The following is a 19,004-nucleotide window of genomic DNA, read 5'->3' as shown; positions in this document are numbered from 1 at the left end:
ACAGTATTTATCTGATTCTATACAGTCACCCCTCCACAAATTTACTACCCCCAAAAGCATGGGGATATGGTCAACTTAAAGCGAGAGAACCATTTAAGCTCTCCACCCATCGTTTCCATGACAATTTTCAGCGAGAGGCTGGTCATAAAGTAGGAAGGCTTGGTGAGAAGCAGAACATAGACACCATCAGATCAGGCATCACATTCATTTAAACATTTATATATTTCCAAAAGAGCAAATTCGTATTTCCCTTTAAAGGACATTTACAAAAAGGAGATTTACTTTCTTGCGAGTCTAAGGAAGATTCAACAAAACCCTTAATAAACAGTAAATCTGAGCAGAGAGTCTAATAGAGAGGAAAAAGTAGTTGCCAAGATTCTGCTTGGCAAGGGACCTCGTCAGATCAGTTCATGCCTGGCAAGCCTTATACAGACTTATTTCCTAAGCTACAAGGGGGGTGTTTAGTTCTTTCATTTCCCATTGGTTTCACTTAGCTTTGATTCACTCTGTAACCTTTCCGGGCAAATTTATACACAGCTTTACAGTATCTAGGGAATAACAACAAACACTGAGCACTGCTTGTACATCTAGTTTCAGCTAAAGCACAAAGAAGAATATAGTGGGATTGAGAGCATCTCTGAATGGGTTCTTTAGAATTAGCCCCTAATGAGTGACCCTACTCAGGCCCTGTTCTAGTGCAGTTATAGTTTTGATCACTTAGCTACAAATTAGAAGATGCAAATTAATATTCTGTTACTATGGGCAACAGTGCTGGTGTAATTAACACCCAATGTAGGTAGATGCATATCCTTTGTGGATGAGAATGTACATGCCGGTGTTACGCAAGGCTAAAATTGCTGATTGTAGCAAAAGGAAAATGATTACACATTCACCTTTAATATTTTCTCTACATAAATACAAAGGAAAAACATCAGAAAGGCATCCAAAGATATTAAAGCCCACCAGTTAACTCTCCGCCTGGAAGGTAATGTGAAGAACAATCAGATGCAGAGCCTGCCTCCAAGAGGCCTTCAAAAATTACCTGTCCAGGAAGCCCATAATCCTATATTTATACCCCATATTTCCCTGTGCGGTTACATCATGGTTTAATGGCCACACAAGGCAACACCGAGTCTGGCATACCTTGTACACAGACTCCTCAGCCAGCTCCTCTAACATGGACATTCTCCTACAGAATAAACAAGATGCTTTGGTAAAAGTCAGTAAATATAGTTAGTGGTTGTTAGAAACCTGCAGTGGGTCGGGGATCCGCGGGTTACCTGCAAGCAAAGCAGCACCCTGGGTGTTGCAGGTAGGATTTTCACATGCGGGTATAGATTCGGGTCAGGTTGCAGGCCTTTCCATATTTCTTATCTTAAATTACCTATATTGTCTAGAGATTTTATATCTTTACAAGTTTTTTTTGAACATTTCTTCTACACCCGCCCACTTCTGATCACATCACTTTCGGTTCGCAGCAACAGCACTTCCTGTTTCATGGTCAGCGGGTTGTGGATTGGGCTGCAGATAATGCAGTTTGCGGTCAGGTAGAGGGTCAAAGAGAGTAAAAATGTGGGTTCAGACCACGGGTCTCATAAATTGGTTCTGCGCAGTTCAGCTGTGTGCAGTCACACTACATGCATCATTTATAAAGATAAAAGCCTCATAGATGTCTAAAAAGTTGCATTTTACCAAACCTTAGGAGAAAAAAAAAGCTCTTTGCAAATTAAATATGAAACCCAAATTCTTTTTTTAATAAAATATTTATACTTTTTATAAATGTATTTAAATACTTATTGTACAGCGCTGCGGAATATGTTGGCGCTTTATAAATAAATGTTAATAATAATAATAATATTTGAACTGTCAATCCACAGAGGCAAGCAAATACTTTCACTTTCCATTCAGCACATCCTAAATGTCACAGCACTCCTCACATTTCCCCTCCCTCCTTACTGTCTGTAATTGTGCAGCCCGTGCATGTTATGGGCCTCAGATCCCCCAGTCTGGCACATACACAATATTTTGGGATGATACAAAACTTACCTTAATAACAGTGCTAACAAAATGGCACCAGCCTGCTTGCTGTGATTGTGAATTCTAAAACTGTAGGAAACAACATTTAAATCATTTATATAGTGTAAGTAATAATTATTTTGCTTAATTAATGTTAGAATGGGATTATTTTTTGAGAGGTCACCTTTAATGCTGGTAGTATTTAACTTTGGATGTCCCATCTGTCATAGCAGTAAAAGATTTTTATGGGCTCTGAGGACTACACAGCCATCTCTCAATAATACAATTTAAGTAAAACTCCAGTGCATGAAAGAATCAATCCACTATACGGAAAACGTTGCATAGCACTACTGTAGATCATAAGATTCCAAACAAAAGAAAATATTCCCGCAGTGCCCGACAGTCTGATATAATGTGGCTAATGTGCTGCAATAAAGCTTTTCCAGAACAAGAACAGACAAAATATGACTCATGGAAACTTAAAAAACTCAAATTCTACAGAGTTTCTGTGGATTCCAATAAGACTTAGCTGGCCCTCTGGGAGAAGCAGAATGACAGTGTAAAGGAATTTTCTTTGTAAGACTTCACCAGTGGTTACAGGGCTGGAATAAATCATGCAGACGTGCTAAGGTTATAATGTGGCATAGAAACAGCATCACCAAGATGGCCGTCTCATAGTGCTCTGTGTAAATATCCTACTCAGTCCAATTCCGACATCTGAATTTTCTCATAATTCCTCTCCCAGAGTTTTCCAGTCTTTCAAGTCTGTGCGGGTCTTTTTTTTTTTTTTTGGTTGGCCTGACCTTCGCTTTGTTTTGAAAAGAAACTTCTTTTTTTCCCCCCTCTCTTTCTTATTTGTTGACTCTCTCCCAATGCTGCCAGGAGTTCAAGCCTGCGTTGCGTGACTAACTCACATTTGTGGAAACTCTAGACACCAGTGCTCGCCTTGCACTAATCAAAACCATAGCCGACAATGACAGTCTGCCTAACAACTAGCACTGCCCTGTTAACAATGTACAGCAAGTGATGGGCAGCACCTGCTTTCTGCTCCGAGGCCAACACTGCGCCATTATCCGCTTAGTTTAAGCACTTTAGCAAGGTCAGACATCAAAAGCCCCTAAACAAACCAGTTGAAATTCAGACCTGTGCTGTTCAGACTTAATAAACGTAGGAAAAGGATTGGAGAAATTGCACTAGGGAGAATGAATATTAAAGTCAAGGCAAAGTAAAACTATAGGCAGCTAAAAGTATTGTGTAAAAGTCATAACGACTGAACCTTATGGGCGACGGTCCATGGGGAGATTAGTTGCCTGCCGGAGCCCAGATTTAACCACGGGCGACTAATCTCCCCGAAATGCCTTCCTCCTGCAGGAAACTTTGCACGGTCTCGGAAATGAAGTGATGCGTATGCCTTCCCACCGGCGATTAGTTGCCTGCGGTAGCAGAGATCAACTGTGGGTGATTATCTCTCCGTGGGACATTACCCTTAAACTAATTTGATTGTCTGTATAGTGAAAATTCGTTTCAACCTTTCACTTGGTACCTGGGATCCCTGTGCCCTTCCCAAAGTCAATTTTACCAGCAGCCAATTAACCCTTTCGTATGATTTTGTGAGTATGGGAGGAATTCCCTGACAAATGAAGAGAGAACATAAAAGCTCCCTGCAGATGCTCCTCTGCTGGATGCAAACCTAGGAGCCCTTGTATCAATGCTACACACGGCACCACTTTGCTGCCCATTACTTTTTAACATTATTTAGTCAGCTTCACAATTCGATCTGCGTATTTAAATTTTCCATTGTAATACCTCTCTTTAGACTCTTTCAGACTCAATAAATGGCAATTACCACCCCTCTGTTATTCCTTTAATAGCTGGAATTGGGCCCACAGACTTACTGCATAGCTGTTATGTGCAATAAGGGTTGTGTCCTCGGAGGAGCAGACTTGTAACATTGGTAGGATGCTTGCTGATTTCATTACGACAAGTCCACAAACTATTCCACTAATTCAGTCGGCTTTAGATGTCTCCAGTACATGATGCACAAGGCTCTTGAAGGCAGGGTGTATGGTAAATCCTTTCATGTATCATTCCCATATGCAGTTCCCATAGTGTCAGTCTATTCCTCATGCAGGGCACTTGAACACCAGTTTACAGAAAAGTACACAGATAAGTGGATTATATGCACTAAGCCAGGCATATTGCACTGTCCTCTTCCAACATCCACTTGCAACTGATTAGTTCTAACTCACCAAACACATTCAGGGACTGCAATGGTGAGGCTCCAAGGACAATCGGATATCTATCGGCATTTCCTACCCAAGCAGGAGTAAGGATTTTCTTATATTCCACTAAATCTCCTTCTTTACTATACTAAATACCACAATAGCTAACTCTCATATTTAAGACAAGATTCTAATAAGAGAGGTTTTATGTGCCTGCCTCCTGCTGAAGCTGTTTGGAGCTGTTGGCTTCACCCAACCTCATGACCCCCAAATCTTTAAACCTTTGAGATTACACCAACAGGGGTCAAAATAGGATCTATAAAGAATTATTTCCCAGCCTGCCTTACCCAGTGGCCACTACTAGAAGTGATGGCTGATTCCTCTATCCCTTTATAATAATTGACCATAATAACCTACAGACCAGAATCATACCCCCTTCCTTACACATGGAGACCCAAAGTGAGAGGTAAATAAAAATATATAAAAATAATCCAGAATAATTTAGCATCAGCCTCTATTCAATTAGATTTCAACAAAGTTGCTCAAAGGTAGATTACAAATGATTATGCACTTTGTACCCAAGGTTTTGCTAGACGTGCTTAAGGAACATTACTACCATTTAGCAATTATTCTTGTCTAAACACTGTCAGAATGTATGGAAGTGGATATGTTAGTGGTGTGTAATACATCTGTGTCTGCTGGTTGCGAGGAGACAGAATGCAATGATGCCATGCAATTATGATGGTGAGGTCATCAGCCTGATGGGGGATTTAAAGAGAAGTATCTGGTTTCTTACAACTCCAAAAAGCATATATGCTAGAAGTCTACACATCAGAGAACTAAGCCATTCAATGATTTCCATACACAACAAAATAGAAGATGAATCATATGAAGTTACACGCTGATTGATGACAGGCAACTTCTAGCCCTTCAGATATTGCTGAACCCCAATTAGTAGCCAGGGATTTCCTGAAGTGCAGAAAGCATATTATGCCCCTTTAATACGCATGGCAAAAGCATATTTTGCAGAACTTTACAGCAAAAGTTAATCATTCACATCAGACCCCTTTTAAAGGCACGCTAAAGGTGGCCATATATGGGCCAACCCGTATGCTCCACAAGACCAATGGATGGATCCTATACAAGAGGAACAACACTTGCACGGCCACATTGCTGTTGTTTCCTTTGTTTGGCCTGGGACAACAGGACACTTAACTTCTTTTCAACTGAGCAAAGAAACTGTTCCTCCAGGATTATCTGTCTAAACAGCCACTTGACTTGTCATACATACCCAATCAAACTGCAAAAATGCCTAAACAAATAAGGGAATGCATGGCCAGATTAAAGGTCCCCATACACGGGCCGACTATAGCTGCCGATATCGGTCCCTTGGACCGACTCGGCAGCTAATCGGCCCGTGTATGGGCAGAACAGAGCGGCCTGGCCGTCCGATATCTGGCCTGAAATTGGCCAGATCTCGATCGGCCAGGTTAGAAAATCCAGTCGGATCGGGGACCGCATCGGCTCGTTGATGCGGTCCCCGAACCGACTGCCCCATAACCACAAATGTAATCCGATCGTTTGGCCCCAGGGCCAAACGATCGGATTTTTTTTTTTTTAAAGTTTCTTGCTACCCGATATCGCCCACCCGTAGGTGGGGATATCGGGTGAAGATCCGCTCGCTTGGCGACATTGCCAAGCGAGCGGATCTTATAGTGTATGGGCACCTTAACACACAGTTTCTGGTCAGTTTGGCGAGTATGTAGGTGGGTCCTTGAGCTTAGGAGCTTCAGTTCCCCCCAAACACTAAAAAAATATAGTCAGGTTATAGCTATCAACCTCTAGTTGGATTCTAAAAAAATAATAAAATATTTATAATTAAATTAAAACTTTGAATTATTTGATTAAAGTGGAGTCTATGGGAAATGACCTTCTCGTAATTCTTAGCTTTCTGGATAATGGGTTTCCAGATAACTGATCCCATACCTGTAGTTGTATATAAAGAACATTTTGTTAAGTGGCCGGTTAGTTTGTACATCTGTATCTGTTGCTAGGAGACAGAATAAAATGGTGTCATGCCTCTATAATAGTGGTGAGGTCATCAGCCAGTTAGTCAGTGACTTTCAGTGACAAGATATGATTTTCTCAATAGCTTTAAGAGCAGTCCAGGAAGACTAAATGGCAGTATCTTACTTGAAAGAGAGCTATACTACTACATTTAAAATTAGTTTGACCTTATATTTTAACCTGCATGAGTGTATTTAAATATACAAGATTATAAACTGCACAAACACTTTAGCTGTCTCATGACTATATAACTTATAATAAACTCAAAAAGGCTGAGGTTACTATTTTCTGTCAATGATTAGTTGTGGGATGCTGAATAAAGCCTTGCGTGTAGGTGTCTATAACGTGTGTAGGTAAAAGAAGGGGTTTTTGTAAGTGCCAGTTCTCATGGGATCGTCCCAAGCAAATGGACAGTAATTAGGTCGGCCAGACAAATCCCCATATTGCACTGATCTTAATGCTCGGCCCATGGGCCAAATGATCAAATTACACACAGAGTAGGAGAGTGTTACACCCCAAAGTTAGGGTAAAGTTAAACATTTTGTCTATAGTAGTGGCTTCAGGTTGAGCTGCGTTGGATTCCTGGATCACATCTGTGAAGCTCTGTGGATCACACACTCCCTTTTCCTTTAAAAGGATTACATATAGTAAGGCATTATTTTTCTCGAGACCCAAAATTACGTCTCAGAACCAGCAGTAACCAAGGTGACCCACTCTAAACAACATGGTTGCCCATTTTGTTTTGTTTCTAAAACTTAAAATGCTAAATCAATTGGGAATGGGGCTATGTATGATACACACACTGCTAACATGTACTTCTGCCTGTATCTGTACATCATACCCAAAATAATGAATTGGGATTCAATGTAATAATGTATAAACTGTAAAAGGTAATCCAAAGAGGTTACAGTCTAACAATTATGGGGGATAAGAGATCCTGGTTAGGGCTCACAGACTGGCACAAATCAAGCAGTTTCAGACAGACAAAGTCCCATAGAGAAAATAAAAGTTCATCTGTAAGTGTTTCTGCAGACGGCAATACCGTATTCATGCAAAGGATCAGACGGAAAGTAGATAGAGAATTACACTGCTATCTACAGTATGTCCCAAATCCATCTGGAGCATAATTGTAAATGACTTAATGTGGGGGATGCTTATATTCGCCATATGGTGTCTCCCGTCACAAATAGTACTCAGAATGATGTCTTATGGGAAAAGAGAATCCCTGAGGGAGATGAAGGACACTTCAACAATGGCTCTAATTTTCATACATGGAATTTATGCTCTAATAATCTTCATTCTGAAACACTAATTATGGAATACAAACAAGAAGCGCACAATATCAGCTTTTACGCTGGAGCCAAATTATAATCAAGCTGCGCTTATCATGAAGAGACAATTACAAAGGACAGGCTAACATCTAGCCCAATGCTTCTGACATGACAAATTTACCTTGGTTTAAAGTAAAAGAAATTAAGAAAAATACACAGTGCTCCGGACATGTGTGACTACATGCCTTAGTGATAGCTCTAACGTCCCATAAAGAAATCTCCTTTTAATGAAATGATTACTTTACGGGTCACTGACCTTAAATGAATGGAGAAAGGGTAATATTTCTATAATGGTTATCTCCAGTGGGACTTAAAGCAAAGCGGATATGTATCATATATATATAATTACATGTTTTCATAAATATAATCAATCAGTTTAATATGTGTGTATATCTTTTATGGATATCTTTTAATTATATAGCGCTGACATATTTACACAGAGCTTTAGAGAGATTATACATCGTTCACATTAGTTCTTGCCCCAGTGGAATTTACATTGTTAGATGTGGATAGAAATGACACCAAAAACCACCCACTTACTAACAGTCTAGCACCTTTATTTGATGTATGGGATCAGTTATCTAGAAACCCGTTATCCAGTTCTGAATTACAGGAAGGCTATCTCCACTAGGCTCCATTTTAATCAAATAATTCAGATTTTTTAAAATAATAAAACAGTACCCTGAACGCGATCCCAGCTAAGATATAATTAATCTTTATTGGTGGCAAATTCAACCCAAATGCCTATTGGGTTTAATTAATATTTACGTGCCCAGATACAGGCACATGTAGCGGATTTCGTCCCCGAAACGCATGAGTACGCATTTTGAAACCAAAGTCCGCTCCATGTGCCTGCACCCGGGCAGATGCAACACCTCCTGGTACAGGCACAGGGAAAGGGTGATGCCAGCGTACGGGTCTCTTTCAATTGGAATTAGCCATAGAAATGTATTGTGCCATTTAAATGATGGGCACAAAGTACCATTTCCAATTTCTTCACAGAACCTAAAATGAGCATTTTATTATGCTGGGAGAAAGCAATATTCATTAGAATGTTCCTCTAAAAATAACTTATCTGTAACAGCAAAAGCCAGAGCCAAGGCCAAGTTAGCGCAGTTCTCCAGGGATGCTGAAGTGCAGCACATACAGTATCACAGATCATTTATCCGTTGGCTGCTGGAAGATCCTGGGAACAGCAATTCGGCCAGCATGTTGTTGTCCCAAGGCACTTGTGGGAATGGATTTAATGACATATTTCCCAACATGTAGAATTTCATGGGCTATGAACTACAAAAATATAACTTTCCACAGAATCTAAATAATTGCACTGCATGAATCGGCCCAGTTACAAGGTGTTAAACATTTATCATAGAAAGCAAAATGACCTTTTAAATAATAATAAGCAAAAGTATCAACTGCACCACTAGCTCATGAATTTAGTAACCAAGAAGGCAACATGAGAGAAAAGCAACACAAAACCCACAACGGTATAAATGGCCATTTCCCTGGAAGAGGCCAAGACTTGATGTTTCTTGCTGTTTTTCGGAAGGAAGGAAGCTCCATCTGCCGTGGGTTCCAGCTGCATCCTTGCTAAGCAGAGGACAACCTGCATCCTGAGCAGGAAGCAAAGAATGGGGCATGTGGTGCTTTCCTAAACATCTGGATATTTCAAAGTTTTTTTTACAGAAAAGAAAGCCTTTAAAAAAAAAAAAATCAAACTAGAATGCAGGAGAAATGTATGATTAAACCCAGGAGGAACATACTGAGAGGCCTGCACTGTCACACTGTATACCTGAAGGCTGCCATAAACCTGCAGTTTCCTTAGGTCCGGGTGGCTGGCTGAACCTCAGTTTACTTGCAGTGCAGGCACCTGGAGTGGATTTTGGCGTAAAACTGCATATTCATGTTCTGCAACTAAATCCACTCCAGTCCCTTCTCAGAGGCTATTATCCCCCCACTGTTACTATAGGCACCATCTCTCCCCACTATACCTGCTATCCCACAGCCCCAATCCCTTCCCACAGGCTATTATCCCCCCACTGCTATTTTAGGCACCATCTCTCCCTACTATACCTGCTATCCCACAGCCACAGTCCCTTCCCAGAGGCTATTATCCCACTGCTACTATAGGCAGCATCTCTCCCTACTATACCTGCTATCCCACAGCCACAATCCCTTCCCAGAGGCTATTATCCCCCCCACTGTTACTATAGGCACCATCTCTCCCTACTATACCTGCTATCCCACAGCCCCAGTCCCTTCCCAGAGGCTATTATCCCCCCACTGCTACTATAGGCACCATCTCTCCCTACTATATCTGCTATCCCCCTGTCACAGTCCCTTCCCAGAGGCTATTATCCCCACTGCTACTATAGGCACCATCTCTCCCTACTATATCTGCTATCCCCCTGTCACAGTCCCTTCCCAGAGGCTATAATCCCACTGCTACTATAGGGCCATCTCTCCCTACTATACCTGCTATCCCACAGCCACAGTCCCTTCCCAGAGGCTATTATCCCCACTGCTACTATAGGCACCATCTCTCCCTACTATACCTGCTATCCCACAGCCACAGTCCCTTCCCAGAGGCTATTATCCCCCCACTGCTACTATAGACACCATCACTCCCTACTATACCTGCTATCCCACAGCCACAGTCCCTTCCCAGAGGCTATTATCCCCACTGCTACTATAGGCACAGTTTCTCCCTACTATACCTGCTATCCCACAGCCACAGTCCCTTCCCAGGGCTATTATCCCACTGCTACTATAGGCACCATCTCTCCCTACTATCCCACAGCCACAGTCCCTTCCCAGAGGCTCAGTCGTATTTCCTTTTTCTCTGCAATAATAAAACAGCACCTTAATTGTTTTGTCACTTACTTAATAGTAAGTGACAAAACAATTCCATTGGGGTTTTTATTTTCTTTTAATATTTTTTTCAGACTCAAGGTGTGGTGTTCTAAAGTACATTAAACATGTTTGGAGAATCCTATGTCCCGTATGCATAGTAGATCCCATACCTATACTACTCATTAGGGCTCTGGCACATGGGGAGATTAGTCGCCCGCGTCAAAACTCCCTGTTCGCGGGCGACTATTCTCCCCGGATTGCCATCCCATCGGTGAAAATGTAAATCGCCAGTGGGATGGCATACGCGGCGGCGCGATTTCAGTGAAATCGCGCCGCCGCGTTTGCCATCCCACCGGCGATTTACATTTTGGGGAGATTAGTCGCCCGAGACACAGGAGATTTGTCGTGGGCGACTAATCTCCCCGTGTGCCAGAGCCCTTACTGGTAAATACTAAACAGAACAATTAGGTGTCAAAATATTTGTTTTCAGGTTTCCTTTCATTTCTTTATTCAAACATTAGCAATTCATACATTAGGATTCAACATGGCAATGATAAAAAGAAAACAGCTAAAAGTGGAAGAGTTGGCTCTCCCTGAGGGAACTATGTCAACTATAACAGTAATGTCCAGACTTCCCATCAGTTTGATTGATGATACATGTAGCTGAAATCTAATCTCGGCAGGTAAATCATTATTTAGGTTTGTTTATGTAACATGGAAGGGCTTATTCAGCCATGGTGCCTTTTCACCCCTATCCTGTATCTTTACCAGCTTGAGAACTATCTGCTAACAAAATGTTTAAGAAATTCAGACTTCAGTTGCACAAAATCAGATTTTAGTAGGTTATAAATAATGCTACTTCAACAAACCCTGTAATTTGTATAGATATCTATATATCTCTATCTGGTTGCTAGGGTCAGCTGTGGCAGTTGCGTGGATTTATTATACACAGCACCTGGGAATCCAGAAGTTTTCACAGAGAAGTGACACATTTATCAAAGCTGATACCTGTATCAGTGTCAGCATGTAAGCAGCCAAACACTATTCTGCTTTATGGGTTGGTAGCGTTCAGCACTGCTCAACAACAGCACTATATATGCTCATCCAACAGCACTAACACTCATCCAAATCCTTGCCCCACAATATTGCATGAGGAGAAAAAAAAGATTTGGGCAGCTACTTATTTGTGGAAAATAAATTATTATGAGTGGTATGCTTGTAGCAGTCATTAATGAATCAGCCCCTAAGGTTTATGGGACTCAGTGAGCCATGGAGCCAACCAAAGTGCCCTGTGCCATCTCCCATTGACTTTAAACTCAAAACAACACATGAAAGCAACATTACTGCCACTGCAACCTTAAGTCGAGTCAGTTGGAGGTGGTAGGGGCAATTGCTGTGTTGGCCCCATTTGCCAATAGGCTTACTCACCAATGGTTTGGTCCCTCTTGGGACCTGCTGGTCTTTCATTACATTTATTATAGGTATGTGATTCATTATCTGAAAACTTATCCAGAAAGCTCCTAATTATGGGAAGGCCATCTCCAATAGACTGTATTTAATCAAATTATTAACATTTTTTAAAATGGGTTACCTTGATATAATTATTACCTGTAACTTATGACTTAACATCAATCAAAGCTTCTGTTTGAGTGCAGACTCCTTTAGATTAAAGGCGCACTCCAGGACCCAGTAGTCGTGGTTAAAAGAGAATAAGCTTTATTTCCCATAAAGAGTTATATTACTTTCATCACAAAACTTTTTACAATTAACAATTACAGTAAAATCACATTTAATGTACAATTAATTCATACCATAATTTTAAATGAACCTAAAATTCACATCATTCATCCAAAACCTTGCAATTAAAAAGGCACAGTGACCTGGATGAACTGTCTACTATAAATCACAGAAATGGAACAGAACCAAATAAATACAACCTGGAGTAATAAATGACCCACTGCTAAGGTTCTCTTTGAAATACTATCACTCATTGGTCACATATCAGATTTTTTTTTTTACAAGGTGTTGATTTACAGGCTGTCACATAAGATCATGCTGTATGTCTATCAAAAACAGAACTGTCAGTAAAATTCTGAATGCATCTTCTGCCCATTTCCCTATATGTGAGGTTTTAGTTACAGAGTTGTGCTCATATGACCTCTCTCTCAGCATTAAAATCCTCATTATAAGGCTCTAGTAAGTAACAGGAATACTGCATTTTATTGTTCTTGACTACATGGAGTAAACAGCTGCTCTAATGGGTGAAACACCAAACTGGGAGACAGCTGCCATTTACAATCTCTGGTTTGGTCAAGATGTAGTTAAACAGCATTTGATGGCATTTGTCTAGCTGACCCTCAACACAAACAACACATCAAATTTAAATTGAATTCTCTGTAGGGAGTAAAAGGGCAGATCTCTTCACTGGATGACTGCTGATTAGTCAAGTTAGTGTATGGCTGGGGCAGGCCTGGGGCAAAACCAATGTTGCTGAATTGCTATTCTATACTGTCCCTACCTACAACTACTTTGAAGTGGTGTAACTCTGCAAACACCACCCTACAAAATAATGTGTGACCTGTAAAGTGCACAAAATCACAGATCACCCACAACTTTCAGCACCCTAACAGACCAACCCCCCCCCCCCCAGCCATATCTACCCCTTCTACATTTACGCCAGTGCTACTATAGGTCTTAGGGCAGTCATCCGTATTTTCATTTGCCCTAAAGGCAATTCTTCCTATAAGCTGCCAGCTCTGCCTCTTAGTTTGTTACAGCCACTATACTATCAGGATCCAGACGATATGTGTCTGCATAGCACTATAAAGCCAACAGTACCACAGATAAATGTTGGAACAGACTGGTCAAAATTATATATCCACATACTGATCCGCCTGCGATACATATACTGGAACATCAGGTCTTGCTGAAAGGAAAGGTGAGATTGGCCCAATTTTTGTCTCTCATCTGGGTTATTTATTAATGCAAAGCTCCAGAATATAACTAGCCATATAACTAGGGACATATGTAACAAAAATACAATTACCCTGAATAAAGATAGCACAAACAAAAACATTTCATAAAAGCATACCATTTATGTACCCAAACAATTCAAGATCCATGGGCACAGAATAGAATTCTCATCATTTATATACAGGTATGGGATCCCTTATCCGGAAACCAGTTATCCAGAAAGTTCCGAATTACGGAAAGCCCATCTCCCATAATCTCCATTATAAGCAGATAAATCTGCCTTGCATTCCCTCTGTAGGATTACAGGTATGCTAGAATAAAGAAAAACATATGCAACAAGGACCTCCACCACTGGGGACAATTAGCCACTTTTAACCCAAGTTTTATACACAAGTCCACATGCAAAGCTGAAGTAGAAATAGCATTCTGGGAAATGAGGACCCCCACAAGAGCTAAAATACATTACTTTATATACCAAAAACCTCACACTAACATACAGTATCATCAATGCCTGTGTGTTACTGTCTCTTTAAAAAAAATGATATGTCAGAGCCTCCAGTTCTTGGTGCTATGAACAGAGAAAAGACAGCCAAGAGTATGATAGAGGAAACAATTCTTCAATGTCCCTAAAAGTTATATATAACCGAGGAAAGCTGCTGATAGGATTTTTTCCATTAATGCCTGGTATGAGTCATTGTAAACTTTGGCTTTCATTCCTTCATCCATAATTCATGTGAGGGATTTGTGTTGCCAACGATATAACACCGACTTGGAAGACATAACGGCAAATGATAACATGAGGCACATGGTCATTCAGCCGAGATGATATGGGGCGGCCAATAACAACAACCTAGAAATCATCACTCAGAATTCCTGTCTGGGCAGATATGAACTTTCACAATTCCCAGGCCCTGGATAAAAACAGCATATTAAGTTGTTTCATTTGGATGCCATTCTTTAAGGCTTTATCACTTCATATGGTGGAGGCACTGGGCACAGATCTCAAAGGCTAATGGCTATGAAAGGGACATGGGGGCCTGCCTGCCAATAAGCCTTAAGAATATCAATAAAGAAGCACTGTGATTGGCTTATGGAGATTCAAGTGAACCAAACTACAATCACCATCTACTGCTATTGGCTACTGCTGTCCAAACCCACTGTCTGGGAATCTATAGTGTTAAGAAAGATACCGTAATACAAAAAAGTGATTGTTTAAAGTCTAACCTAAAATACCTTGCAAGCCAAAATGTTTTAAATTTATCTAAAGAATAGTGCTTTAGGGCAGGTACTCAAAAATCCTCATTGATGCAGCTGGGAAATCATTTGCCAGAAATGACCAATAGGAAAATAAAGCGGGTAAAATAATGAAAGTCCGGTACACAACAGGAAATGTTTAATCATATCTCACAGGCGCGGGAAGTTAAACTGGAATGTGCATTGTTTTAAATTTAAAAAGAAACATCCAAGGAAAAAGCTTGAAAACAATGCTGGCGAGTGAGAAGTGACAAACCTGTTCCATAGTAACTGGCGAAAAAAAGCTTCCCAATAACGGCCCCTTGTGCCGCCACTTTCATGGGAAATATTTGATACTTATTCCATTGCCTGTTAAGGCTGGTTGTTATGGATACCCTGAAGCTTTGGGGTTTCCACGTACCAGCATTATTTTATTTTGGGTAATAAATGTGCCTACAGCGCCTATTTACTTAGACCAACATCACTGGTGAGCACCAAGGAAGACACTGCATTGAGAAAAAACACTGTTCATAAACAAATATGGAACAATAGGGGACAATAAAGCAAGTCAATCTGATTTGGGACAAAAGAACCACAAGCCATATTGTCTCAGCAATGCACAGCTCTAGCCACCTTGTAAATAGTCAATAAAAATAAATCTACCAAGACAAGAGTAGTAATGTGACACGATCTTGTTTGCTAGTCCCTAAGCAACTTCATCAATTGTCATTCACACAGCAACCAACTGGTGTCATTGTCACTCACATCATAATAACAACACCCAACCAACTGGTGTCATGTCACATCATAATAATAACTCACCATTATGACCGTAACCTTGCAAAAATAGTTACCACATGGGTAACAGACTTTATCATCATGAGTTTGTTGACACCCTATCACAATAAGCCTTCTCAGAATTTCACAATGATAAATAGGCATATATATATATATATATATATATATATATATATATTTTTTTTTTTTTTTTTTTTTTTTTTTTTAATATAGCACCATCACATTCCACAGCACTTTACAAAGATCAACATAATTCTCATCAGTCCCTTTGTGAAGCTTACAATCTGAGGACTCTATCATATTACTGTCAATTTTCTGGTAAACAAGCCTGTATGTTTTTGCAGAGTAGGAGGAACATGGACTACCCAGAAGAAACCCACACAGACAGATAATGCCCTGGATGGAATCAAACCTGTGACCCCATCTTTATAAACGGTCCTAAGTGATATCATCAGTTATAATTGGTGATTAGTCATGTAGTCATGTGACTCACTTAACTAACTTGTGCATAATTAAAATGTATCCCCTATTGTAAAATATAAGGAATTCAGAACTCACCTTTGAGTTCCATGACATGCCAAGGAACTTTTCTGTAATGTCTATTACCCTTTCAAGTTTTGCACATAACGTCCAAGATCCAAGATGGACAGGTCGGAAGTAATTATATAAGTGATGGGGGAATGTCAAGTCAGGTTGGGTTAGAGCAGTTTTAGGTTCAGTCGCCATCACTAATCCTTATATATTACAATATAGGGGACAATATTTTCTATTTAAAAATACCAAAACCTAGCAATATATATATATATATATATTTACCTTTAACATTTGTAAACATATACGCACACAACCAGGTATGGGATCTATTATCTATTGGATCTGCATTCCCTAAGCCTACTAAAAAAAAAAACAAAAACATTAATAAAACCAAATAGGAATGTTTTGCCTCCAAAAAAGATTAATTATATCTTAGGATCAAGTACAAGGTACGGTTTTATTATTACAGAGTAAAAAATAAATCATTTTTAAATAAATTTAGTCTATTTGCTATTGAGCTTTCTGGATAATGGATTTCCTGATAATGGATCCCATACCTGTATATACATACATATATATATATATATATATATATATATATATATATATACATATATATATATAAACTTGCACCACACGATTTGATAAAAAAACTTTTATTAAAAGGAATACATACACTAATTCAAGTCACACTGGATTTCCAAAACCTGTAAGAAAATCCACGAGGTTCCACATCACTTTCAATATTCTTACATTAAACAGATGGGGGTAAACTACCTCCTACATGGATAAGGAGCAGGAGCCCCAAAACCAAATGAGGCTGAATTTCTTGCTTGTGCACTTCAAGCCTCAAATTGCTTCATTTATCACTGCTCATCTTACTGTATGTGATTCTAACAAAACTTCAGAGAAGCTTTATCAAATTTCTTTGGAAAAACAAAAAAAAAACAAAAAAACCCAGAGGAATGTAATATAAGCCCAGCTTTATTCATTCCATACGACACGGAATAATGTCAGCAAAGGCTTACAAGCTTGATTTTCACTACTATTACTTCCACAGCCCTAGCACTTCATTTAGTGAACTATGTATATGGGAATCCAGTGTAATTGTATTTCCTCATATGAATTACACTTCAAAAGGATGCTGAGAGTTGTAGTTCAAAAGCAACTGGAGGGCTGCAGATTTCCCCATCACTGTGCAATCTCAGTAACATGCACATCAAAACAGCATGGAATATACCACAGACACACAATTCTAAGCCATAAAGGGCTATTGCAGTGATCAGTTATAAAGCCTCAAAAACAAGAGCCATTCCTGCTGACTAAGCTGAAACATGGGTGCTCTATTCTCTGACAGAGATGTCAAACGTATTGCTCAGTCGAGCCAAAGGATCATTCTGCATCCATCCCTGATAGCATGGCCACTGGGTGGCACAGTTACAGCACACTGACTGGATTATGCAATAAACATTTATATAATATCATGTCTTAATGCCTTGGCAGGGGAAGTAGTATGGCAACTGCAGTACTGGGTATTAGACAATATAAAACATGCAACAAACACACACCATTACAAAAATCCTATTTTATGAAGCCCAAAAATATGTTATCCCTGTAATAACATGGACTGAACAAATACCTACAACCAATCATTTTACTATTCTCTCAATAAGCAACAATCTGTAATTGTGAGCATCCTCAGTCAGCCTTTACTCTGCAAGGGATATCTAACAGTTCTCTTATCCTAATATTTTCAACAATCTGGGGGTAGCTGTATTCTTTTGCACTCCTCACTTCCTCTAGGAAGATAAAACAGGAAGTGGTAAGTGCAAACTATACAGCTTACCCTTCCTTGTCAAATGCAAAGTAGCACTAACCTAAGACAATATGGAGGCATCTAGCCCCACATCACACATATTGGGAATCAAGCAAATGCTCCTGTATACACTTTCACTGAAATTGTTTTAAAATCTGCACCAAAACTGACGGATGATATAATTTGGAAGAAATGGTCCAATGAAGTAACAGGCACCAAGCAAATTCCATATCCTCATCCCCAGCTGCCAGATTATATAAGAACCCCATTATTATTCCCACACTCCAAGGGGAAGCGAAATGATCAGACAAGCACATTTGCCTTTTCATATAGATATGTCACAACGCTTGGCCAAGGGCTGAGTGCAATGCAAGTATTTCCTTTATTTATTGCATCCAGAAAAAAAGCAAATAGCAAAGAAAAGTGAATGGTTCCACTGACAGCTGATTTTTAATTACATATAATGCAGGAAATTGTGCACCAGAAAGAGATATATTTTTTTTTTAAATAGAAAAGAAAACACTGCATTAGTTTTATTTAGCTTATTATATTTCACTATTAGGAAATAAAAGCTGCTGATTTTACAGTTCATCAAGTGAAAAAAGCTCTGCAAATCCCCCCAAACAGAAATGGTTCGTCCCACACAGGGAAGAGGAGCAGTGAAACTGCCCCACAAGCCGCTAAGTTTATACACAACTGTCAGGGGAATCCAAACTAAACATCCGGGGTCTGAGAGGAACAGGGACAAGAAGGGGAGAATGCCAGGCTTTCCCCACACTGCCCCATTCATTTAGTGCTCTCTATCCATCCCACAGATAAGGTTCCCTTACCTTCCCTGGGTCCATCCATCCCACAGATAAAGTTCCCTTACCTTCCCTGGGTCCATCCATCCCACAGATAAAGTTCCCTTACCTTCCCTGGGTCCATCCATCCTGCACAATGCGCACAAGTTCCCCAAGTGAGCAGAGGAGCAGAATGCTTTCGGCTGCGCAGTGATTAGCAGCTGCTTCTCTTTCTGCAGACACATAAACCCTCTCCCGACTGCCCTTACAAAGCCACGGCTGCCTCCCTCTCCTGCAAAACTGATTAAGTTTGAAAATGTTGCTCTCCTGCCTAACTCCTCTCTCACTCCCGCCCCCCTTGTCATGAATCTCTCCGCCT

General features: G+C 40.1%; 1 protein-coding gene across 3 annotated transcripts in view; it reads right to left on the bottom strand.

Moving 5' to 3' along the window:
- lzts2 (leucine zipper, putative tumor suppressor 2) overlaps positions 1-19,004 on the bottom strand; it is an 88,368-nt gene that overhangs the window by 13,336 nt on the left and 56,028 nt on the right. The window contains 1 exon segment of one of the 3 annotated variants that reach the window (NM_001006720.1): positions 18,756-18,913. The exons of 1 other annotated variant lie outside the window; for it this stretch is intronic. The gene's annotated coding sequence lies outside the window, so the exon portion shown is untranslated. 3 annotated transcript variants of the gene reach the window in all.

Source organism: Xenopus tropicalis, chromosome 7 (assembly GCF_000004195.4).
Source record: "Xenopus tropicalis strain Nigerian chromosome 7, UCB_Xtro_10.0, whole genome shotgun sequence".
Taxonomy (NCBI): Eukaryota; Metazoa; Chordata; class Amphibia; order Anura; family Pipidae; genus Xenopus; species Xenopus tropicalis.
The sequence above is the reverse complement of the archived record's forward strand: the minus strand, read 5'-3'. Positions and strand labels throughout refer to the sequence as shown.